This window comes from Ambystoma mexicanum, chromosome 3p (genome assembly GCF_040938575.1).
Source record: "Ambystoma mexicanum isolate Mex_15411 chromosome 3p, UKY_AmexF1_1, whole genome shotgun sequence".
Classification (NCBI taxonomy): Eukaryota; Metazoa; Chordata; class Amphibia; order Caudata; family Ambystomatidae; genus Ambystoma; species Ambystoma mexicanum.
In genome coordinates, this window is record NC_090925.1 from 797,381,191 (window position 1) to 797,407,673 (window position 26,483).

Consider the following 26,483-nt stretch of genomic DNA (forward strand, 5'->3'; position numbering starts at 1 on the left):
TCTCGCTCACCGCTGCCTGAACAAAGTCACGCCAACCAATGCCACTGCTCAAAAGGAGCCCCGGGCATGTTTACCTTCCCTTTGACTGTTTTAAGTTTGCCGCCTGCCAGGCAATCAGCATTGGGGGCTCCCGCTCTGCGCCTTTATCACTTCCACTGCCGGTTCCTTGCGAAACAACCAATAGGATAGTTCGCTTGCTAAAGCAATGACACCTAGCAGGAAGAGCCGACCGTGCCCTCGTTTTCGTAGACCGTGGACGTACACGGCCTGGAAGTAACGTGCAACTCACGTGACGAGGATGCGACCCAGCGTTGCTAGGGTCTAGTTCTCGGATGGGAAGTAGATACTGCGGTCTCGGGACGGGCGCGGGGCATTCTACCGTTGCCCATTTAACTCACAAACCGCTGAACGGTTGTTTCCGTGGTGACAACAAATACATAGGTCCAGGTGCGTTACTTTAACTGTAATTGACGCGTTTGCAAGTGTTTGTGGCGCTGTGTATGTGACAATGACAATGCACCGTGGTGGACGTGCTGGATCCTTCTCTGAATTGATAATGTGCTATTGCGCTCTAGACCTATGTTGCCTGACAGTAGAGCACACGGGATTTCCTTAAAAAAATTATTGTAATCTGGTGTTTTAGTCCAATTACTTCAGTTGAAGTGATCTAAGACTACGAGTTTCTAATTGCACTGTGGGTCACGAAAACCCAGTGCTGGATATTTTTGATGCAGGTGTTACTGAGTCGTCAGCAGTGATACTGAAACAATATTTAGTAATGTCATTGTCATCGCAAAATCGTGCATAGCTATGAAAAAACACTTTGGTGCATGACCCTCCTTTTTACCCTTCGTTTTATATTTTGGCTATTCAAAATGTTGATCTGCTCCAGTGCATTTCGAATATAAATATAAGTTTGATCTGCATTGTAGTGGAAAACTACCCTCCATAACAAAGCTTTGACAAGTAGTCTTTATGCCCAGCCACGGGAGCCGACTTATTAATTTCCCGGGGGGGGGGGGGGGGGGTGCCCAAATATAGGAAGTGACATCACTGGCAGATAGATGACCGCACTTGCACGTAGTCGCCGACTTGGTGCAAGCGGGCGGGCGGGGGGCGCAGAACAGTGGGAACATTAGCTAGCATGTACTGCGTATACTAAAGGTGTTGTAAATCAATAAGTTTAAATGGATGGTCTAAACCACCTCACTTGGTTCTTGCAGGAAGAAGTGACAATTGTGATAAAGAGTGTGCCACTTGTGAGCGTCTCTGCAACTATCATAAAAAGTAACACGCCCTTCTTATACTGTCCATGCCGCTAGATGTTTTGGCTAGTTCTGCCCATAGGAGCCGAAACTCAAAATCTCCTTTGATTTTCATGTAAGGGCAACTTAATTCACTTCCTCTGTTAGAGGAAGGGCTATGTTCTATGATTAATCGTCAATCTCAGGGTCTTGGGCTCATCCCTTTTTAACTTCTGGGTAATGCACCATTTCAGATTGTCATTGGCCTTCCCAATTTCAGGGGTAATATTCAATTTCATATTCTCAGGCACCAATGTGTGCAACCTTAAATGGCATTATTATCCAAGTGAGTCTCGGGCCCACCGATTCATAATTTCAGCCTGTCCAGCCACATGCTTAAACTCAGGTTCCCAGTCACAGGCCTTCTCATCCTTAGCGGTAAATGAATAGTCTAAAATTGTTTTTCATCGCCCCACTGCCCTCAGGGTTTAACCACTGCAGAACCTTTAGGATTGACTATTTGAATGTCAGTGCAAGTAATCATTTTACAGGCTCGGGTGATCACCTTGTAAATTAATTTCCCCTCTCAGGGTCCCCCTTGGGTCCCCTCTCCCTCACACATCTGTTAATGATTGCATGGTCCCAGCCACAGCAGACCCTTCTCACCAAATGCTGGTGGTCGTTCTGTGTCTCCTCAGGGTTTAATGGATGACCGGTTGGACACACTGAAGATCATTCCAGGTCATCATTTGTTTTGACACTAGAAACTCTCCTTGTGCCTCTCATCTCAAGATATCTACATCTGTGCACCCCTCTTGGAAAGAGGGGTGCACAGATGTACAGCTACACCCAAAGAAATTGAGAGATAGATGCAAAGCAAGATTGCTTGCCACTCGGTGAAGCCAAGACTGCTCTGCTATGTCTTCTACCCTCCCACGAGCGAAGCCAAGACTGATCTGCTACGTCTTATTCCCTCGCCAGAGTGAAGCCAAGACTGCTCAGCTACGTCTTCTGCCCTCCACTGAGTGAAGCCAAGGCTGCTCTGCGCCGTCTGACACTGTGAAAACACGAGAGAAATGGGACTCCATTACCGAACCCCCGCCCCCACTCTTCGTCCTGATGAAGGCTATCCATTCTCAGCACATTAGATCAGCTCTCAATTCGCCAAAACACGTTTGTGTCGACATCCTCCCCAGTGTCTAATGTCTACACTGTAAATGTTGTAATTTGGCTTACACTTATTTTGTTTCTGTGAAACCAGATCACCTGATCCCGAAGTGTCACTTGGGACCCTGTTGTTTTTCTTAATGTATGTCCACGCCAAAATGCTTGGCCAAAAATGTCAGTGTATCAATGTTTGGATACTGTATTTTCACCACTGTATGTCCTGTTACGATTTCATCCTGTCGGGGATTTATGCATTGAAGCAATTGGTTGAAACTAAAATTCATTTAATCAACCTCAAAAGAATGGTATTGATTATATGATTTGAATGAATATTGAAGTGTTTGTTTCGGTTGGTCACCCTGATCATTTGTTGCTATTTTTGATGGTAAACCTACCTGGGTAGATCAGGTTTTAGCCAGGAGCCCTATTGATTACTACTATTTAAAAGTAAACCATTTCACTCAAAACAGCAAAAACACGTGGATGGCAGGTTCTGCTGGGCTGACAAATGTTGTGCCTAACAGTCCCACTGTGTGAATTAGAGAACCTTATAAAGAGTCAAATAGTGACATGCAACTGAGGGCAGGAAATGGACTCATGCAGTGTCAGATTTTCTGTTGTCCAGAAGGGTGATCTGAGGACGGAGATGCAGATGCCAGGGTGAAGGGGACAGGCACAGAGTGTACATTATGTGTACGTCTGCCTTTTGTCCTGCACTTTTGCACTGTGCTGCATAAATGACAAACATTTGCTGCCGTGGAGTAGTCTACTCGTATGCCAATGCGTAATGGCGCCCGCTGGCAAATTATTCATTTAGCAAAAAATTAGCTCTAAAGTGCTCTTTCCTCAATCGAGAATAAGTGCTATTTCCATGAGCGTCAATTGCAAAACACTCAAGCACCACAATCTGAGGTCAAGTGTGTCCATCAAACAACCATTACACTTACCACCTGTATGTCCATGTAAAGCCAACTGCAGGCCTAGAGCCCTTTACTGCCAGACACTCACTGAGCTGTGGCCAAACTGCTAATGTCTGTCCACCATTATACCACTGTCGGCTATCTGGGGGTAGAGCGACCCTGACCTCGAAGACTGGCCATTTACACAGAGGTGGAGGTGTAATATAGATCATTATGTTGTACCACTAGTTCCTTATGGTTCATAGACATAATTTCGAATACAAAATATTCGAAAGTCAAAAAGTCGAAAAAAAATGTCGAATTTTTTTTTAATGAGGTTTTTTTTCGAAATGGTTCCCCCCCCAACCCCCCTTTTTTTATTTTTACCTATTTTTTTCACAGAAACTAGAGCCAAAAAAAAAATATCGAAAAAAAAAAACAATTCGACATTTTTGATTCGACTTTTTTTACTTTCGAAATTATGACTGGACACCGTTCCTTATTTGCAATTCCACCACCGGGAATATGTGCTGGGACACTAGAATCTCATGAGGTAAATACAGTACAGAATGCCCCTCCATGACTAAGATGGGGACCAATAACTGGGGCCTTCTCACGGAAACGGGCAGATTTCGGTTTTTGACATTTAACAAAAAACAATGCCAGCTGCTGCAGACTTACCCGGCCTTTCATATTCATGGAGCAGAAGCCACAGCTGGAGTTCCGTCGACGACTACTGGTGCCCTGGGGCGACCCTCAGAGCCCTCTGCTGCCACCTCCCCACCCCCGCCTCGAGATCCAGGTCTGGTAGATGTGTACAGTCGTATGCCTGGAATGGAATGTTTCAGAAAGGGTCACTCAAAACAGATGCAATCTGTCTATTGCGATGGACTAATACAGTTGCAAATGTCTCTTGCACCCTGGGTGCAATTTGCACCAAACACTCCCTTGATCTTAGTAATGTATATTCGGTGGAGAAGTGCAACAAAAAAGGCTACACCTCCACCCTGGACACAAGCTAAAGTAAGAATCCACCTTATGCAGTGGGTGAATCTGGTTGTATGGGTGAGAGATAATTCATTCACCCAACCCATGGGTGTATATGTCTGTATGGGTTCATGGATGAGTAGATGAAGATGGTTTATACCTGTATTTAATTTATAGAGGGCTTATCGACAAAGCGCTTTACAAGAAGAAAACGGTACAATTATATACGTACATGGTGATTTACCAGCAAGTTTAAGCATTAGAGAGGGATTGCAAGTGGTCCTTCAACCGGGACCGAAGAAGTGAGATAGAAGAAAGGGATCTGATGGATAGAGGTAGATGATTCCAGTGTCTTGTCGCAAGAAGTGGAAGCGTGACGAGGCACAAGGACGTCGATGAATAGAGAAGTAACTGGGATTGAGATCTCAAAGCGCAAGGAGAGTAAAAAGAAACAAGAGCAGAGAGAAAGGGGAGGCCTAGATGTGTAGGGATTTAAAGACTATCCAATGGAAGTGAAAGATGAGATGAGATTCAAAGGACAGCCAGTGAAGCGAAGCTAGAGTAGCAGAGATGGAACAGAAGAGTTATGGACAGAATGCAAGGGAGCTAGCTGATGGGCGGGAAGACTCAGTAGCAGTAATCCAGTCTCAAAAGAACCAGCAAAGAAATGAAGTGCTCAGTTGCATGAAAAGACATATATAAAAAGCGTTCTTTTTGACTGTTGAAGAGCTGGTGGCAGCAAGAACGAGCAATATAAGGGATGTGGGCACAGAAAGAAAAAGGATAAAAAAAATTACACCAAGATTTTTGGCAGATAAAGATGGCATAGAAGGAGGAAAGGGTATAAAAACAAATGGAATCGAAGGAGGAATAGAGGAAGAAGGAAAGAAGAGAACTTCAGTTTTCATAGGATTGAGATGAAGGTAGTTAGCTGACATCCATAATTGGATGGTAAAAGGACAACTGGAAAAGCGGAGTGGGAAGGGAATCAGTTAGAGAGGGACAAGTGAAAAAGATTTGTGCCTCATCGGCATAGAATGAGGTTAAACACTAAATGAGTTGATTTATAGAAGAAAGTGGAATAGTGTATAGGGAAAAGAGGGGGCCCTACACGGAACCTCGGGGAACACCGACTTGAAGCAGAAAGGTAGAAGTAGAATTGTCCCAAGAGACTAGGTGCGGTTGGCAAGATAAGAACAAAACCAATCAAGAACAGACTTACGGAAACCAAGATGAGAGTGAGTGGATAGGACTGAGTGCTCTACAGTATCAAATGCTGCAGACTAGTGAATTAAGCGAATGAAGGAGGATTGCTTTGAGTAACGAGCAGATAGCAAATAATTGCTAACATAGAATAGAGTTGTTTCTTTTGAGTTATTTTATGGGTTGATGGATCTGGGTAGAAATATGGATAGATGAGTGGGTGAATCCCCTGTTTTTCTTAGTTTTGAAATGGGGCTGAGTGGGGGCATTCTGCACATTGGTTGTATTTGGCCCTAAGGCCATAAGCCATTATTCCTATGGGAGAAACTTATCACACTGTGGATGGTAGCTGGGAATGCCCATAACCAATCAAATTCTGTGGTGAGAAATGGAGCAGATTGGCAGTGGTTTGGCAAGATGCCGCAGAGAAGGTACAGCGATGTTAGTAATCCATAGGTTGCAAAAATGCTAGAAAACACATTTATTGGGGCTGCTAAACTCAGCCTGCTGAAAAGCAGTTCTGCTGTACTGCAATTGACTTTACGTTACGTTGCACCATGATACTCGGCTGACAGTTCTCCGTCTTTTGCTTCTGATTTGTAATCTTTTGTGGCAAATGGAGCATCTGTGGAGTGCAGTTTTATACTGGAAAGGTGAAATGGAATGATCATTGAAGGTCCATTTGTCAAAAGCATATGCAGCATAGACGCTCTGGTCTTTTGGGGACTTGGTTTCTAGAGGAGAGCATCTAGGGTTCAATTATGGAAGGCTTGCAGGGCTTGGGTGACTGGAGGCCTATTGTTGGAGTGGAACATGTGCTCCGCTACTTCTCAACGAGTGTCTGCTTGATCTCTCTAATGCTATTGGTTATATACAGGACCTTCATAGTCTTAAACCATTAAAAGAGCGAATTACCGCAGACTGTTTCATTGGCTTGTAGCAGTCTGTTTAATGGGCTTGTTGCCCGTATCATGTTATATCTGAAGGACCATGAGCTCGACGGACTATGTTGTTATCAGCTGTAAATGAGATTTACATAGTCTTGACTAGTGAAGGTGTAGTTATCAGAGGCCTCATTTATCAGCTTGGAACCTATGCCATGTTTCACTCCAGGTATATTAACCGAAATGCATCTATTCTTGGTTTCTGTTAACATTCTTTTCTCTTTTTAAAAGTATTTTATGCTTGACAAATGTATGGTTCTTCATGCTAGTATTGTATTGACAATTGTGAAGTCACCATGAAGCAAGACACCGACAAAAGATTCAAGGTTCAAACAAGACACCTTTTATTTTCAAATGTTAGAATGGTGTAAGGCTTAACTTGCGAGTCAGTAAATTCAACAAAAGTCTGTCTCTATTCAAAACCTATACCTGCCCTAACAACTAAAGCTAAACAATGTGTAGGGATGTCGGCAACAAAATAAAGTGTTCCAAATTACGTTCTGAGCTTCTTCCAGCTCTTGGCTTACTTTCCAGCTCCCCTTCCCCAAGTTCAAAGCAGTTTCAAATAATATCGGGGGGTCCCGTCCCCAAGAAAAACAACACAGTTCTGAAAAGGACTCTGGGTTTCCTTCCCTACGGTAACAACGCAGTTCAAAATAGGGTTCTCTTTCCCAAGTTCAAAGCAGTTTCCAAAAGGATCTTGGGTTCCCTTCCCCAAGACATCAGCTCTTCCAGCTTGCAAACTCTCAATCAGTTGTCTCCTTATTCTCAAAACCAGTTCCAGGTCGACTTTTATAATCCTTCAGGCTCTTCAATAGTTCATACAGATTGCTTTCATTCTTTCTTTGCTTTCCTTGGCTTTTCCAAACAGGGTATCCTCGGTCTTGGCGCCAGTTGTCAGACCACACGGTCCAGCCATTACAGGTCACGCATACGATAACCCTAGGTTTCCTTGCCCACACAGGTTTCTTTCTCACTGCACCTGTGCTTTGGTCCACATTCACTTTGTATTCTCCTTGACATTCTCTTGGCTTTGCCACAGTGTGTTCATCCACATAACTCGCATCGTGTTGCTCGCTCTCTTCCACAACCTTACTTTCACAAACTTCATTAGTGCTCATTTGCTTTTCACTTTATTCATAAAGCTTCATTCTTTGTCTTAAAGTTTTCATTATGTGTTCACACATGCTTTCATCTCATTCGTAGGCTATCAAAGCTTTCCTTTAGTTCCGGATTCAATAATGCTTGCAAAGCTTTCCTTTAGTTTGATATTCAATAAGGTTTGCTTTATACCCGGGTTCCTTCACTTGTAGTTCAACGTTTCTTGGTGTTCAAAAACCCTTCACCCCGGTACAAGTGTTCCCGTCAGTTCACTCACCGGTCCTCAGCTGCTCCTCCAGGCGTCCTCTCTTCATTTTTCCTGATGTTATTCTGCTCCGCACACACGTCTCTGGAGCTCTGCGAGCAGCACTTGCCTTCTGCAAACTTTGCTGTGTGTTGCCGTTAGCTCAGCTCTTAACTCGTGGACGCTACCGGTGGCCTGCAGCACTTCGGAGTCTTCTGTGCTCCACAGCTCTGGCTGTGGGCACAAGGCAGAGGAGACTCTGGTGGCTCGGGCCCCAGCGTCGGTCTTTCCTCTGTATTAGCCACCATCCTGGCCTACAGGCAGCCTTCTTCTGAGCAAGAATTCTTCCCCTCTCAGGCCTGTCTCTCCTGCTGGTTTTTCCTTCCTTGCTGGCGGCTCCACCTTTTATGCACCCGTGACCTGTAAACAGTTTGCAGGTGCGAACCCTCTAGTCCAATTGCCTGACCACAATTACTCGTGTTCTCTGGACATGCCTGACCCTTGCAATAGTTTCCAGGCCTCTTCCTCGTCTCAGTACCAGAGTGGTGTAACTGAATGTTGGTGTGTACAACTCCTAGTCGCCTCTTGCTTGTCCTGGTACTAGAGTGGTATGACTGAGGGAAATAAGAGGAAATGGCTGGCAATAACCTATGAAGGTAGGGGGAGGGTAGCATTTATTATCACAAGTGAAAGGGGGGATAACATGCCTCAACCAAAGACCTCTTCTCTCCAGTCCCCAAAGACCCTCCACCCAGGTGATCCACTTTTGCATCTCTACCCCCAGGGTCAGGATCCAAGAGCAATGGCTTTTACCTGGCCACCTGAGAAGAGGATCCAAGGGGAGTAGGTATGAGGTTGCCCTCAGGTTTCTCACACAGGACGTATGTTTTAGTAGATTTTCACAGAGGCACATACTTCTTTTTAATGTGCTTATTTTTTTTTAACCAACTGTGTAAACCTAATGCAAATGCATGACTTACCGACGGCAAGCTACAAAGAGGTCTACTATGGTTATGGGCCCCATAAAGGAGTACCGTATTTTGAGAAGTGAGATTGAACAATTACTGTACAATATGGGAAAAAAACAGTTTGGGTGTGTTGGATGGGAGTGAGGTAGGAAGTGGAGAGAGAAGAGAGAAGGGGGGGAGGCAACACATGAAAGTACCTTTGGAGCCTTGGACATGAGCTGTGAGGATACATTTCCATAAAATAAGAAATTGAACCGAAATCTTTGGTTATATGTATTAGTGTGTGGGTCAGATACATTTGGACACTGTGTCATCCTTCTTTAAATTTAGTTTGCTATGTAGGAACGTTCTCGTTGGGATAGGGACAGAGGCGTTTATCTCACCCCTTTTTTAAATTTTAATAAAATGGCAAACATTGAGAAAACTATACCTTTGTGTCCTTCTCGCATTTCTGAACACTCACATTACTGTGCTCCAGAAAATCCTGCTTCTATTGTGAACTGTGCTGCGCCCTATAATCAGCCATTGTGTGAACTGTGGTGCATTCCATAGTAGCCCATTGTTCCGGCCGTATAGTTGGTCATTGTTGTACTGTACTGCACTCTTGTGAGGGTGCAGAAATGCGTGACCGACACAAAGGTAACATTTTCTCAAAGTTTGCCATTTATTCTAATTAAAAGCAGTTCTGATAAACGCCTAACTTTTCCCTATCGTAACGGAGAGGTCCCTACCTAGCAAACTAAAACTAAAGAAAAATGACCATGTGTCTAAAATACCTCTGGCCCTCACAATAATACCCATAATCAAACATACAAGGAAAAATGACTGACCATTTTGTTCAACCAAACAGTTGTGTAATTCAAAGGTTCTTGAAAGCACTCCTTGCAACCAAGGTTGTATTTGCTTCCCATGGATCCATTCAGGAGTAATTGAATTGCATTCTTTTTAACCACAGTGGGCCTCATTATAAGTTTGCCGGTCTGGGAACTACGGTACCGGTAAGCATGCCGTTACTGTAGTTCCCAGACCGGCAAATTACGAGTTGTGCTCGTGGGTGCCGTTCTGCCAGCCAGGTCGGACCTGGCAGGCAGAAAGGCACCCCCGAGCACAGCATGTCGGATGTACTGGCACCAAAAGGTTAATAACGGTGCAGGTGCATTCGACCTACCCATTCCCATTCGGCCGGGGAGCATCTTTTTTTTCCAGCGCCCGCAAATGGGCAATTACCGGTTTTACCGGCAGGGCTACCGCCAAACTTGTAATGAGGCCCAGTGTCTTTCCTGGAGAAACAACAAGTGTCCTTTTCACCACAGTTGGTTAACAGTTCAAAACAAGTTAACGTCGTCCACAGCATCTCTCTTGCAAGGATCATTGACTTTCTCTCCAAAACACAGGTTCCAAAACCAAACGCAAATGTTCTGCTATCAGGTAATACTTTCTTCAAAAGAAACTACTCCTTGTCAAGGTAGCGTGTCACTGTTTCTAAATAAGTCTTGAAATACAACACTTTTGTCAAGATAACACAAAGCAGTTTCTCTCTGATGCTACAGCTTGTCAACAAATGATAACGTATATGAATACTCTTCATTCAACAAAAGTTCTTTCCACACATCTTTTTGCCACATTGGTATCAAACCATCATCTTTTTTTCCTGGTCGGCTCGCCTGGCAGGACTAACCACTATAAACCTGTTCCCTGTATACTCGCCTGCCAGGAAAGAAAACTCCTAACTTCAAACTTGATGGCAATATTGACCTGAAGACTCTCCAATCCAATCTCTCTGGGAAGGCGATCTAACCAAAAACTGCCTATTCTTATTGTCTCTGGACTCTAGACATCTTGTTTTCCAGTTTTCCCTAAACTGAGAATGACCTGTGCAAGAATTATTCTCAAAGCGTCTCTTTAGAACTTCTCAACGGCCTTCTAATTGATGGCAGTGGCCTTCTAACTGATAGCAGTTTGGGTTACAAGATTCCTCCAATTGAAATCCCCAAAAGGAAGAGTTGCGCTCTTATTGCCCAAGAGGCAATTCTCAGCCGCATTGCGCCCAAGAGTGCAATATAGGCATGTGTTGCAAGTAATTGAAGAGAGATGTGGTTATAAGTCCGATGGATTTATTTGCAAAGTAGCCTGACACGTGTTTCGAGTCTAAACCGACTCTTCATCCGAGGCTGTAAATGGGAGATGGGACCGAAGCTGCTTCCTTGCACATCACTTTGGCTTTTCCTGCTGTGCTGAAATTACCGCAATTGTGAAGCCATGAGAGAGTTTTCTGGCACTGTCCTTCATTCAATTTATCTTAGGTCCCATCTCCCATTTACAGCCTCGGATGAAGAGTCGGTTTAGACTCGAAACACATTCAAGAATGTTTAAGAGGAAGGGAACTGTTGTAATGGGTCTGAAGTTAGTGGGTATATTAGCATCCAGGGTGGGTTATTTGAGGAGGGGAATGACCCATGCATCCTTGAGGTTATCGGGGACAATCCCAGTACTGAAAGATGAGTTTATGAGAGTGGTGATGAAAGGTGCTAGACTGTGCGATGCTTCTTTAATAATGGTGGGAGGACATAAGTCGCCCTGACAATTGGACGGTTTGAGGTTATTAATGATGTGCTCAACATCAGTAATGGATAAGGGAGAGAAGGAGAATGGTTTTAGGGTATCACGGTTGGTGCTAGCACTGGTCTGATGGATTTTGTGCTGCACGCTAGTCTGCAGGCTGTTTTTTTTGTCTTTGATTTTGTTTTGGAGAGTGGTAATTTTGCCAATGAGGGCCTTTTGAATGTTAGTACACCAGGTACTGTCTTTGGAGCAGGTGTCAGGAGGGGTTGCAGGTGACTCCAGTTCCTTTAAGATTTTAAATAATTCCCTGGTGTTTGACTGGGCTTGTTCGATGCGTTTGTTATACTAATCTCTTTTGGCCTGGAGTATGGCCTCTGTAATTTAGAGTGGCAAGAATAACGCTGGCTTTGTTGGTATCAGTAGGGTTACTTTTCCAACGTGATTCAAGGTTCCTTTTTTCTTTGCGCAGGGTTCTTAGCTGTGGCATGTACCAGGAGTTGAGGTGGGCTCGGGGTCTAGGTTTACGGAGTTTGGACGGGGCAATGAGGTCAAGGGCTTTTAGCATGGTCTGGTTGTAGGTGTCTACAAGGGCTGTAGGGTCAGAACATGAGCGGGAGAGATTGTTGAGAGCAGGGATGATAAGTGGAAGTAATTTGTTATGTTGCGCTTGTTTCTTGTGGCGGTGGCAGGTGCGATATCAGTGGTAGTGTGGATCATTTTGGTAGGGATGCTGAAAGTGATGAGGTGGTGGTCGGTCCATGTACATGGTTGGTTGGTGGCAATGGCGGTGTCACATTTTAATGTAGCAATCCAGTCGAGGATCCTACCCTTAACGTGTGTTGGTGTATTGATATGTTGTGTGAGGCCGAGGTTCAGTAGCAGGTTGTTGATGTCGTGCGCGGGGGCATCATGAGGGTCTTGGTAACCTAGGTTGAAGTCGCCAAGCATAATGATTTGGCTCTTAGACTTAGTGTTATCAGCAAGGATACATGAGAGATCTACAGCAAATGTTGATAGAGGATCAGGTGGAGTGTGATAGTCTGATTGTGGGTGATCGCTAGCTTTACTGTTAGTAGTTCGGCGGAGTTGATTTGGAGAGTGGTGGTAGGGCGAAGACTAATGGTATTTTTGTGTATGAAGGCAATACCGCTTCCTTTTGGATTGGCTGGAGTTGCGGTCACCTCTTATAATGGTGTAGCCATCAGGGATCGCTAGGGATAGGAGAGGGCCTGAGGCTGCATGGAGCCAGGTTTCGGTGACAGCTAAGAAATCGAGGCCGTGTGTAGTGATAAGTTCAGCTACATCGAGTGCGTGTGCTGTAAGTGACCTGGTGTTGATTAAAGCAGCCTTTGGAGGTGCTGTAGGAGTGTGAGGTTGGTTACTGGCAATAGGATTGTCATCCACTGTGGGTGTGGGAGGGTGAGGGGAAGTGGGTACTCTTGGCTCTGGGTGGGATGAGTTAGTCCGTAAGTTAATGTTGGTGCGGTGGTAGGAGGCATGATGTAGTCTGGAACCAAGTCGAAGATTCCTCGCGGGACCAATGCATGGTTGGTTGGGGGTGGGTTTAGATGCAAAGTGTTCAAGCCAAAGGGAGGGTGATTTAAGATAAGGGTTGCTAGGACAGGTGGCAGTGATATTAGCTGGGGGAGGGCTTGGCTGCTGAATGTGGCGCAAGGTGCCACTGAGGCATGGAGTAGGAAGGGTAGTGGACATGGTGGTTGGGCATTGTGATTGATTTCATCTTCACAAGAAGATGAATGCTGCGTCTCTCCTAGTGGATTTACCACTTCCCCTTGATAGCCGTCTCCTCCCATGTGATACCACCCCCAGGGTTAGGATCAGGTAGCCGCTGCCTTCCCCTGGCCACATAGGAGGAGACTTTAGGCTGGGTTTGGTGATGACACCACAGGATTCATCACAGCCCTATAGTTAGACATTGTGTTGAACTGTGCTGCATTCCATAGCTAGCTATTGTGCTGCGCTCCATAGTTAGCTATAGTGCTAACTATGGGAAGATTTAGCCATGCACCACATCCGATAGAATTATTTGGACTAACCATGCGTCTGTTATATTGGGTAGATTCGACACTTGTGAAGATTAGCCATGTGTCACTTAAGCTGTTAATCTTACAACACCCAGAAGCAAAATTGTATCTAATAATTCTTGCTGCACAAATAGGGACTAATGGTATTAACCAATGTAGAGGAACTTGTGGGAGGAGCTAGTCCTCGAACTTGGAGAGGTGGCAGGGGCAGCCAGTGTACTGCAGCTGGAACACTTGGAGGATAACATTGAGTCATAGCTAGATGAGCTCGGAGGACATACATATACATACATATAGAATTTTGATAGGACACAAAGTTGAAGTTTTCTCAATGTTTGCCATATTTATTAAAAGTGCAGAGGGGGTGAGATGAACACCTATCTGTCCCTATCCCAACGAGAATATTCCTTCCTTGCAAACTAAAGAAAGATGATCTTGTGTCCTAATGTATCTGACCCTCACACTAATGCATACAACCAAAGAGCATTAGGTAAATGTATCTGGTTGGTTTCTGTTCAACAAAACTGTGCAAAGGTTCAAACGTAGTCTCACAAAGCACTCCTTGTGACCAGGGTTTGGTTCCCTTGCCCTGAATCAATTCAGAAAAACATCTAAAAAAGATTTGATTCAACAACATTCTGTTCAATGGCAAATTTCCATCTTTTAACTTGGTAAAGTAGGCCTACAGCCTACTATCAGAACATATTTCTGCCCCACTGTCTAATTTGAGCACTGCTTTAGAGTCAAATGTTAGTACGACCACCATGCAAAAAGTTGGTATTGCCCCATCATCTAATCTGAGCACAGCCCCAATGCCAAACATCAACACAGTATCCTTGACTGACTGGAGTATTGTGCCAAAAGCCAACAACTTTAACATTGCTTGCCCTGGTAACATCTCCACACGAGCACAGAGTTCACCTTCCACCCTCGCTCACGGCCTTAATCTAGCCTAATCAACGACCATTCTCTGACTGCACATGCACTAGACATCCACGACCTCTAAATTATGAACAACCTAGATGCCCTTACCATCCCTGAAACCTGGCTACATGCAACTTTGGGCCCTATGCTATCGCACGCCCTCCCCACAGACAAAATTCAAGAGGAGGTGGTGTGTCCTTTATTGCCAGGAACCATCAGATCATCAGACAGGTTTCCTCTGCTCTTAATAACAACCGCAACATCCCCTCTCTCAAATCGCCCACCGCCCCTACCAACACAATCTCTATTCACCTCGTCTATCTCCCACCAGGTCTTACCCTTACCTTCGAAGAAGACCTACTCCTCCTTCTAAGCCACCACCTCAAGCCTACTTCACAAGTACTCCTTCTAGGGGACATCAACCTGAGCCTCCACGACCCATTTGACTTACCAGCCACCTCCCCAGCCACTGCCCTTGCTCCTCTTGGCTTTGACCAACGACGTTCACAATCCCGCTCATAACAAAGGACACATACTAGACTGGCTGTCTGACACAAACGCTATCACGATTTAAAACTAATTCACCATGCCCATGGTTTGACAATCATCATCGCCTTCTCACTCCCAGCAGGCCCATCTGGCAAATCCTCCATCAGCCCCAGCCCCTCCACCTTTGGCCGCAGTTCATGAAAAAACACCAAGGAATACTTCCTGTAACGCCCTCAATCCCGACAGCCTAGAGTGAACTGACTTGGTGTTTCTAGCACAACATCACTCCAATACCCTCACTAATGCCATCAACACCCTTGCGTCCTTAGTTGCTAAAAAAAAAAGCCAAACCAACGCTCCACACTAACCTATGGTACACCCAAGAACTCGCCACCCTCATAGTGGAAAAAAGACTTGCTGAGCCAAGCTGGAAAAACTCTCCCTCCCTTCCTCGCAAATACAAAAAAGCCACTCTACTTGCCAAGGCCGCCTCCTTCAACACAAGGATTGCCAATGCCAACTCTGACTCTAAGTAATTATTCACCATCCTTAAAGAACTGGTCTCCACGATCCACAAGGACTCTGCCTGGTGCAACACCATCCAGAACACCCTTCTGACCAAAATTGACACACTAAAAGAAAAACTCAACACCCAAATAACATGTCTCCTGCAACAATCCTTGTTCACCCACACTCCATTAGCCCACTCTCTTGATGCCCCATTGTTCAGCTTCAATTTGGTCCCCATTCAGCAAACCTCTTGTGTCCTACAAAGTTTAAAGCCCTCAAGATGTAAAGGGCATATCTGCCCAGCTCCACTAATTAAAGACTGCTGCTTGAACTAGCCCCCTTCATAACGACCTCTATCAATGCCTCCTTCAACACGGGTATAGAAACCTCATGCCTCGGAGAAGCATGGGTCCTCCCCCTACTAAAGAAACCCACGCTCAACCCCACCATTGCCAAAAACTATCAGCCCATTACCACTGTCCCGTTCCTCCTCAAAATCCTAGAAAGGGCAGCCTACTTACAAATTCAATGCCATCTAGAAACCAACCAAATTCTAGGCACCCGCCAATCGGGTTACAGCCACGGCACTGAGTCTGATCTCCTGGACCTGAAAATCCAGCTAGATGCCATCCGAGACAAAGGAAAGCTGGCTGTGCTTCTTCTCATTGATTTGTCAGCAGCCTTTGATCTGGTGGATCACAACATCCTATGTCGCCATCTCCTCTCCTCTGCTGCCTTCTGCAAGAAAGCTGCCGCTTGGATAGCATACTTCCTCGAAGGGAGAGTAATGAAAGTTTTTGGGGATGGCGTGGCGCAGGCATTGTCAGAAATCAGTTGCAGGGTCCCGCAAGGATCCTTTGTCTCGTCCACGCTCTATAACATTTTCATAAAGCCCCTCTTTGACCACCTGGGCTCGCTCGGATTTACCTAAACTAGCTATGCCGACGACACGCAGATTCTCCTCCCGCTCACAGGGTCCTACCACGAAGACTCCTCCGCTCTACCTACGCCACTGTCTAAGTTTGGATGGCGACCCACAGCCTCTGTCTCAACGGTGTGAAGACAGAACTTCTTATTATTGGTCCGGCAACTGCCTTGAAAACCCTTGATTCTCAATACTCCACATTCAACGTTGACGGATCAGTGATCTCCGTCTCTTTCTCGGTAAAAACACTGGGAGTCCATCTCAATGCAACTCTCTCCCTAACTCGGCAAGTAAATGCCATCTCCTCTGCAGCAGCTTTCTCGACGAAACTGCTTAATGCTGCCAGGCCATTCCTATCCAGAGACAACTGTATCGATCGCCCGAGCTGTGATCGGCACCAGGTTAGACTACTGCAATGTCCTTTTTGCTGGTACATCCGCTCGTAATCTAAAAAAACACCAAAATATCCCGAAAAATGCCTTGCGCGCTACTCTCAATATCCCATGATCTGAGCACATCTCGGCCGCCCGCAGAGCTGTTCACTGGCTACCCATTAATGAAAGAATCCTATTGAAGATGCTATCCTATGGCCCACAAGTGCATCTCCAATGCAACCCCACCTTACCTAACAATGCCAGAGTCCAATCCAGTAGGCCCACTAGAGCTTCCCAGTCATTGCTGCCAAATACTGGAATTCTCTCCTACCTGCCCTTCGAATAGAAGAATCCTACTGGATCCTTCGCAAAGCTCTCAAAACCTGGTTGTTCACCTAACTCTGACCTTCTTACCTCTATGAACCATGAATGCTGTATGTCCAGAATGACACTTTGTATATGTGTTGCCATACCTGAAATGATGTATCTGTACTGATGCCTACGCCCAATCCTGAGCCCCATGTAACTGCTAAAAGCGCCCTGATGCCTACGTGTTTGTACACGCTGTACAAATGAAAAAAAAAAAGTAAATTTCTCTTTCACAAAATACTTGGTCAAAACCAAACGGTTTTTTCCACAAAGTATTCTAATCAAGATGTAGAGCAGTTTTACAAATATCATAATTACTCTTCTGGTGTAATACTTTTGTCAGGACAGCACAGCAAATGTCTGTTATATAACAGTTTATCAGGATGATTAAATAAATTTCTTTCCACAACACTTTTTTCTACAACCACACTTCTTCAAAGTAACTATTTCTTTCCTGGTTTACCCGCCTACCAGGAATAAAAACTACAACTGTAAATGGTTTCTTCTGCTAGTGGCAGTGTTTCTTCCAATTTTCTCCACACCAATATCCCATTTGAGGAGGGTTGTACAATGTTTGTCTGTCTCTATGTTCTGTTGGCTGTTGGCAATGTGGGTTACAGGTTTCCCCAAGCTGATATCTTGGGAAAAGAGAATTGCGCCCTGTTTGCCCTTCTTTCCTACTTGTTTGATATTCAAAACTGTCTTTTACTGATCAATGTTCTGTTCTGAGCGCCCTGGGGTTACCTTTCTAGGCCTACTCACTGGTTTCTTTCGGCATCTCCTCATCACTCCTTGATGCTGCCTTGTAGTATCAATGAGGCGGGACTTTGGTGAACTGTCAGGCCCTCTGCGGTCCGGCAGTACCGTTGACCACTCTCCTGTGACGGCTGTTGCCTGCATGGCACTTCCCTGGAGCTCCGTCGGATCTCTGCGTCCTCCAGCACACCTGAGTGATTACGATCGAGTTGGGATCACGTCTCCCATACAGCTCGGCTTATCTCCCTGCTGCTGTCTTCCAAGATTCTGCATCCTGCTGCGCTCACTATACAAAACTGCACACCTTATGTTCCCACATTAGCTTCTGCTGGTGCTTTCACTTCTGCTTCAACTGCTTTTCGGCCTTCAGTGGCTTTCCTGACTTCCATCGGTTTCTCTCTTGACTGCTTCTGCCTCTGCTCCTCCCTCTTTCACCTGTGGATGATTCTTACCTTTAAATGTCCCGCTTGAGTGGTTTGAATTGAAACAACTAGACTGCACAGTCTTCTTAGTAGCATTAGTGACTCTTTGCTCCTCTTCCTCATCCCAGTACCATATGCATTATGGGTCTTGAAGTCCATAAAGGTTTTAAAGGATAGTTCCGGGACTTTTTTTTTATTGTCCCTACGGTTCGGCCATGTGTTTTTAATCATAAATAGGTAGATCGTAGTAAACTTTCCTATGGACCTTACCCGACTTTTCGTCCATTAACGCACTCGAAATCAGCCGCCATTTTGTGATAATCCTATCATTTCCCCCCATCGACCTGGCTCACCTGCGTTTGCGGCACTAAATCATATCCCCCGCCCCTGAAACAGACTTTATCAAAACATTCATATTCCCCGCCTCTATCCGTGACGTGACTGTGCTGCGTAGGCAAACGCGCCCAGGCGTCTTCTACGCGACTCCACACAGAACCCGGAAACCAACACAGATCAGCTCACAACACAGCGCGCCACAATTCCGAATATGAAACTGTACTTTTAAATCAAACCGCAAGATTGTAAATTTGGTAAAGTACATTTATTTGACATCAAATGTTTAGAGAATATTCAGCGATTTGCATTTTTCTTTGCTCTCGATCCAAAATAGTTCGTCTTGAGGCAAGCGATGTTCGTGTGCAGTACACAGGGTGTTGGTTTACGATAAAATAAGCTCTTCGGTCGCACTGATAATCGCATGGCTGTTCCAACAACGAGGCACTAGGCCACCACAACGGTATGTATGTTGCATCTAGCCATTAGTACCGCGTAAGGGCATCGTCCCATAAAATGGTCAGGGTGGTAACGTTGTTCACGCGGAGAAGCAACTGGCGGTTGTAAAAGCCATCCGCCGGTGTCTGGTACTCGTGACACATACAATAATGAAGGATGTACCTGTTTTAAAAACATAAAAAATGAAATTAGTCTCACCATCAGATCTTTATTAAAATTATTCATTTTATATATTAGGTCGGGAAATTATTTCATAGCTAGGACAGTGCAACTGGGTATTATACGTCATTTCCAGTAACCCACCCCCTCTCCTCCGCCTTTTTCAGAGCCGCCTGAGCGCCAGTGGACCACTTCGTCACTGATATGATATAATATGGCATTTGCAACGCGCCTATACACAAGTGTTTCAAGGCGTGGCGAGGCAGGGAGGGGGGGGGGGGGAACAAGGAGAAGACAGACAACGATCCTACTAGGCCAGGTGTCATTCAGATCGCGCAAGTGCAGGGGTAGGGGGAAGGTAAAAGGGGAATGGGAGGGGGGAAGTGGAGTACAAGGTAAGTAGCATAAAATAATAAATACATAGGGCCAGCTGAAAGTAATCTAAGCTAGGAGAAGTTATGTGAATAGCAGTTACATTGCGTGGCTCCACTTTACAATATGCCATCAATGTTTCAGGGAGAATGGAGGAACCATGAGTCAAAGGACTTACCACTTTCTCCTGATATGAATCTCCTCCCACGTGGTCCTCCCTCCTACAGCTGCCCCCACTGTCAGGATCAGGTAGCGGCTGCCGTCCCCTAGGCCACATGGGAGGAGGTCAACGCCGGGAAAACGGTGAGGAGTCCATGAGTCCATTGGATTCATCACATAGCCAACATACTAACACTAACTAACCACCCTCTCCTTGCTCTCCTCCTACATAATTCACAAGTACTAACACACACCAAACTCAACTAACATTGGCACACAACAAACATCCCAGAAACTGGACCTTACCCATATGGACATAGCAAGCCAGTGTACACAACCATATACACCAGCAAACTACACACGGCAAGCACTAAAATGCATACCAACAGAACACTCGCCTTCATACAACAACCAACCACGACACTGGACCTTCCCTTTACGGATATAACAAGCCAGTGCGAACATTTACTACTAGCCAACCGCACATGAAACACAAACCCAACATAACAATCGTACATAACTGAGCCACTGAGCCTTATCCTTTTTGGGATAGAACAAGCAAGGTCACATAACCAACTTGCACGCAAGACAACACTCGGACGCCAGTTTCTCCTGGTTCATACCTATCCTATCACTGTACCCCCACTAACACACCCCGCCCTCTTTCTTGCAGAGCCACGTGAGCGCTTGGAGACTGGCCCAGTGGTGGGAATGGTGCACAGTATAAGACAACATGACATAGAAATACAACTCTAGGAACCTACACATCCAATTAGTTAAATCTAACAAGTAATGTTATCATTCAAGAAAAGTGTCGTGAGATAACAAACTTTGGATAATTAACAAATATACAGAATCGTGGATAGACATATACTTGTGTTACTTAATCCTATGAATACATGTATCTGAGGCTCACAAAACATAACTGATCGCAATTACAGCATAAGGGCATTCTTTATCTTCAGTGCGTCATATGTTTATTGTATAGGTTGAATATTACACTTGAGTAAAGAGTTATAAAAAGCATGTGAGATCCCATTCAAGATTCATGCCTTTCGGAATCATTGCCTCAAGTTTCAGTTCAGTGGATTTCCTCTCTGTAATAGCAACACTACATCACCCCCTCTACTTGGAGTTACAATCTGGTCAAGAATTATGAATTACATTTGTGCAACTAAGTGTCGGCTGCTTCAAAATGTTGTGCAACTGGTGATCTTTCAGTTTAAGTGCGAACATTAGACTTATGCTCAGTCCATGAGAAGTTTTACTTGTGATCATGCAAACGTAAAAAATGCTGTACAGGCATCTAATTCCATAGACCACATTCGTCGAGTCACATGTGGCAGAATGGTTTAATGGTATTTGCTTACCACTGTATGGGTGATTCACATAGTTGCCCTTAATTATATTGTTGCAGTTTTGACCATTGTTGCATGGTCTCGTTGCCAAATGGGTCCTTTTTATGTTTCTATTTATATGAAATCTGCTCTGACCAAGTGGTCTCTGAAGGACCTGCTCTTCTGGTAAGCAAATACAGGTGGCCCAGGAAATAGTCATCCAAAAGGGCCTGAATGAAGCCAGTGTCACATCCCCATTCAGGTGAACATTGTTGCTCTAGGTAATACACCAGTGGTTTGAGTGGCCTCCATTTACAACTTCCATCTACGTTAGCCGCAATATTTCTGCAGAGGACAGGTTTCTCAACACTCGAAAAAATAATTTTTGTAAAACCTTGGTGAATATTGCTGCCCAATAATGGTCGACACGCTACAGCAACAGGACGGTTAATGCATATGGGCAATTCATAACAGTACACGCTTACACGTACTGCGATCTCAGCTGAGACAAACATTCTGTGTCCATTCACTGCATGCCCGCAGGGCGTTCGTGCAATCCTTGCCCACACAGTGACTAATTCCCCACTAGCAGCATCACTGTTGTCATGACTACTCCCACGCCATGCATGGCCACGCACCACTACCTTCACTCCTCGTTGCGCAGGCATGGTATACAACAATGCCTTTGCCATGTCCATGACAACACTTGAACACAGTCCACTCGCAGCGGACGGCGTCTCCGACAGACAGCAGACTTAAGCCCTAAACATTAGGTAAGCTTGCCTCCCTGCACCTGCCTCATACACTGTGCTCTGGCACCGTATCCATGCACAATACGGTGCTACGCATCTTATACTCAATATACACTTTTCCCTCTTCTTTTTCTGTGTACTCTGTTCCCCCCTCCAGGATCACGTAGGTGCTGAGAGAGCATATTACAGACAGAAAACAGCAACTTGATCCCAACTATACTTTGCAGGTAATTACATGTACAATAAGCAACTTACCCTTATTCCTTTTGATTCACTGCTCATTCTACAGTTTTGGATTGGCCATGTTCCTACACAATAGGACTGCCAGCATCCTTTTGCACTTTGCTGTCCCCTTACAGCTCCAATTAATGTTTCCCAGAACGGACATCCAAGAATAACACAGAGGGCTTGTCCTGCTCCTAGACTTCCTTATCCAATATGGATGCGTGTTCCAGCATGGAGAAATAACTTCTACATTATCAACGCTTCCACACAGGGGACTCTCTACCAGGTTAGTGGTGCCACCATAGGCATTGCATGCACCAGACAATGCCAGCACAACATTATATGCTTTTATAATCAATCCTTTTTGAAGTCCTCCTAACCTGCCGACAGCCAGGCAACCCCCATTAACCACTTCCATGCTCTCTCTTTTTATTTTATTTTTTTAGATGCACCTACCCACGCCCAGAAGAAGGCAGCCTCCGTTGCTTGCCAAAACATCTATGGACCAAGATCGTACTGCCCCTTAAAAGTCCATACTACGCCAATGGAACTATTTCCCGACGTCGACTTAGGACTGGTCTTCTTTTACTTTGACCACGGATTGATCGATATTGAACTTGCAGCATGTCCCTTTATTGGCCTAGTTCCTAAGACTGCAAAATAACCACAGTTAGGCACACATGAATTCTGTTCCAACTGTGTTAATACTACACACATGTTTCAATATTTGATAACATTGTAGTTTATTTCATTTTAGTTTGACTGCACTGAAGTGCTCAATCAATACTTGTGTGTTTTAAGGAGTTTATGGCTTTATGTTTTTGTAACACTCAATTGTTCGCTAAGGTTTGTTGTGATTTGTTGGACACCCACTCACTGTAAAATGTAATATATGTGCTCTACTTTGGAGGGAATACCAACAATTTCGGATTCTGTGTGTGTTGACCTGGTGTTATGGACTTGATCTTGATGGTCGTGTAGATTAGTAATGCCTCCGTCCCCAAGTACCACACAGACAACGAGATATTCAGTGTCTCTGCAGTCTTTGAGGCCACAGGTTGTTTTGTGAGCCGTCAGGTCTGGAACAGGGAACAGCCAGAAGGACCCCTGGAGCACTGCAAGGCAATAAGTGATTATCAAAACAATGTGCGTGTTGTACAATGAAAACCCTGTAAGAAAAAAGAGAACCGCTTACCCAGAGTATAGGAAGTGTCACCCTGATGGATAGTGGGGCCCTGGACGGGGCTTGGTGTGCGAGACTCTGTGGATGGGCGCACACCGAGGTTTGAGGCAATCCAGGTTATGCAGCCAGGCGAACGCCTTGCAGAGGCCGGTGGCCAAAGTACCAAAACACAACGAAATCCGTGAGGCAATCCAAATCCAAGTCCGAGGTCGTAGAAAACGCAAAGCCAAGGTTCAAAGGTGCCAGGGGTGTAGACAAATCAATCCAGTAGACAAATCCGAGGTCGTGACATAGTTCAAGCCAAAGTTCACAAATGCCAAGGGTTAGACAAAAGCAATCCAGTAGACAAAATCCGAGGTCGTGCAAAGATCGTAGGAGCAAGGTTCAAAACAAGGAACAAGAGCCGTACAGTACTGAAAAAGTTCAGCTGTGAAGCAACGCTTCCGTGTTCCTGGCCGCTTTTGAATCCTTCAGAGAAATCACGTGAAGCGTGTCACGTGATGCGGAAGCGTTGTCGCCACGTGACTCCTGGCGGTGCTAGCCCCCTCACGTGATGCGTGATCGTGTTGGCCCTCTCACGTGACGCGAGGATCGTCGCAAACGATGTGGATTGTTACGGGCTGCCAGTGGGAGTCTCCATTGTAATTTCCAGCGCTGGGATGGCCGGTAAACCCCTGGTCCAAACAGTGTCCTGGTATGGCGGGTAAGATGATGCAGTCTCCGACTGCCAGAGTGCATAAACGGGATCCCCTGATGGTATTTGGCAGAGACCGGGCGTGCGGAGGGAGCAGGGAGAGGGTGTGCGGGAGAAAGCGTGACACCTGGCCCACCCAGGATTCATTTTTGCTGGCTGATTTATTCTGACCATAATATATTTAACTTGACACTTATTGGACTAAAAGTATGTTAAAATGGACCAGTGGAAAGACCATGCCCCATTGTTTTGTTTCTTATCAGGAAATAGACGTGACATGGTAGGGTCTACTTTTAACAACTCTTGATGCCTTTTTCTAATGTTTTTGATCTTCAAACTCTGTAATGAGTAGGTGGTTACGTAAACTAAGTTTGGGGAAGTTTGGTTGGATGTGGGTAACAAAAGTGACTCTTAGGTAATATGTGAAACCTTTTTCAGAAGTGGCACTAATTAGATTTGGACAGTATTGCCGTCCTGAAAAGTGTTTTTAAGTTCACTGGACTTTGTCATGTACTCATTATCCTCAAATTATTCTTCTGTATCTCAAAAATTGACTTAGTGGGATACTCTCAATTGTATTTCGAGGATGAAAACTGGATGCTAGCAGAATGCTATTTTCTATAACTATGTTTGGAATATACTGTTTCACGTAACTGCCCTTCTCTGGAATCGATTTCAACATCAAGAAACTCAATCCTCGTTAAGCTGTAGAGTGTAACGCTCACCTGATTCTCGCAGAGGCGCCGGTCTTGACTGGGCGACTACCGTATCTTCAAAGGTGATGTGTAGCACCCGGTTGGTTCTTTGGGCTGGACCTCTGTGCACTGTATGCCTGACGTGTAGAGTAAGATGTCTGCAGATAGAAAATATGGGGTTAATGAACTGGGGTTATTGGGGTGTCCCTATCTCTTTCCTCTTCTCCTCTCCTGTAGACCCCCAAAGGTTAACGCTCTCACCTTAGGTAAGTGAATGCCGAGCTCTCCATCTGCCTCGGGGCAGGGTGCTGTAGCCAGTTTCTTCACTGGATAGGTAGCGCAGGCCTCTTGACTTCAGAGGACTGCTGTCCGTCGTTTACTGCACGAACGGTAAGTTTCGAGTCATTCAAATGTCTTTTTAAAGTCTTTAGTAATGATGTCTCTTGTTTTGCAGGGTTCCGACGATGGCGGATGACGGGCTGAAGTGAGTTGAAGATGGAGCCCGTGTGATGAATAGAAGCGCCTGGAAGCACGTGAGTAAGCGCTTGTTGCCTGCTTCACGATGCGCTCTAACTGGCTTTTTATTTTGCAGGTACGAGTTCGGAGCGGCTGCAGGGTGCCGGAATACCCACTGGATTAGATGCGGAAAGGAGTAATGGCACGTGAGTATTAAAGTTCCCCAATGTCTTTAAACGCACCTTGTTTTGTCTTTCAGATGCGGATGCAGCGCCGAAGGCCACCGGAGCGCACGAAGTGTAGGTAAACCTTTGCCTTTCAGATGCCGGAATGCAGTGTGAAGACCTCCGGAGCGCACGAAGAGTAGGTAAGCCTTTGCCTTTCAGATGCCGGAATGCTAACCTGTTCTTTCTTGTCTTTATAGGTATTGCTGAAGACTGGATTCAGGATGGTAAGCCTTTTTCCTTAGGCCCAGGACTGGATGCAGAAGACACGATGAGCGTCCTGCTGCAGAGGGTGCAGAATAACGCAAAGCAAGATTCATCCACCGGGTGTGGTTTAAATAGCCTCCTGTAGTGCTTAGGTGTCTCCTTCCACAGCCACGCCTAAGTAAGAAAAGAGTTCCTGGTAAGAAAAGAGTTCCTGCCTTCCAGAAGAGTTCCAGTGTTCTAAATCTAGGGAGTGGCTCCAGCCCCACCCAACAGGAAAAGTAGTTCCAAACAGAAGAGGATCAGAGGCTCAACTGGCAGGCAAGTAAGCAGCATGGTCTGCTGCAGGTAAGTCCACCCAAGCATTATGAGCCCGGCGCTTCCAGCGCTGGGACTGGGCATATTTATGAGCCTGGTGCCACTGGCGCCAGGACTGGGTCCAAAAGGTCCCAATTGGGACTGGTTGGCACTCAGAACCTGGGTTATGGATCTGCTTCCAAGGGAGTTGGGAAAACCCTGACCTTTTGGAAGCAGAGATCATGACCGTACCCCCCCCCTCAAGGCCCCTCCCAAACCGGGCTTCTCCGGGGGTTTTGGCTTGTCAGGAAATGTTCGGTGAAATCTTTTGATTAGGCGAGGAGCGTGGACATATTCAGCAGGTTCCCAGGATCTCTCTTGGGGGCCGTAGCCTTTCCAGTCAATTAGGTAGAATAGTTTAGATTTGGAGATCTTGGAGTCCAGAATGCTTTTGACTTCAAACTCGAGTTCTCCATCCACTAGGATAGGTTTTGGAGATTTGGTTAGTCGGGTTTGAGGTTGCACGGGTTTTAATAGAGAGACGTGGAAGACCGGATGTATCTTCATGTGCGGGGGCAAGTCCAACTTGACCGCTACTGGGTTTACTATGGTAGTGATGGAATAGGGACCAAGGTATCTTGGGTTGAATGTGCGTGGCCCTTTTAGAGATAGGTATTTGATGGATAACCAGACTTGATCCCCTACTTGATAGAGAGGGGCTTCCTTCCGATGTTGATCTGCTCCCTTCTTGTATTGTTCTTTAGCCCTTTGAAGGTGAGAAACAGCTTCCTTAAAGGCTTG

General features: G+C 45.5%; 1 protein-coding gene across 5 annotated transcripts in view; it reads left to right on the forward strand.

Moving 5' to 3' along the window:
• The first annotated feature begins 226 nt into the window (after positions 1–226).
• Positions 227–26,483, forward strand: part of LOC138580898 (zinc finger protein 300-like) — a 290,853-nt gene continuing 264,596 nt past the window's right edge. For 3 of the 5 annotated variants that reach the window (XM_069651809.1, XM_069651808.1, XM_069651810.1), the window contains exon 1: positions 245–447. The gene's annotated coding sequence lies outside the window, so the exon portion shown is untranslated. Of the gene's footprint in view, positions 448–2,225; positions 2,888–26,483 lie in introns of those variants that run through there. The other 2 variants (XR_011304364.1, XM_069651807.1) reach the window with 2 other exon arrangements.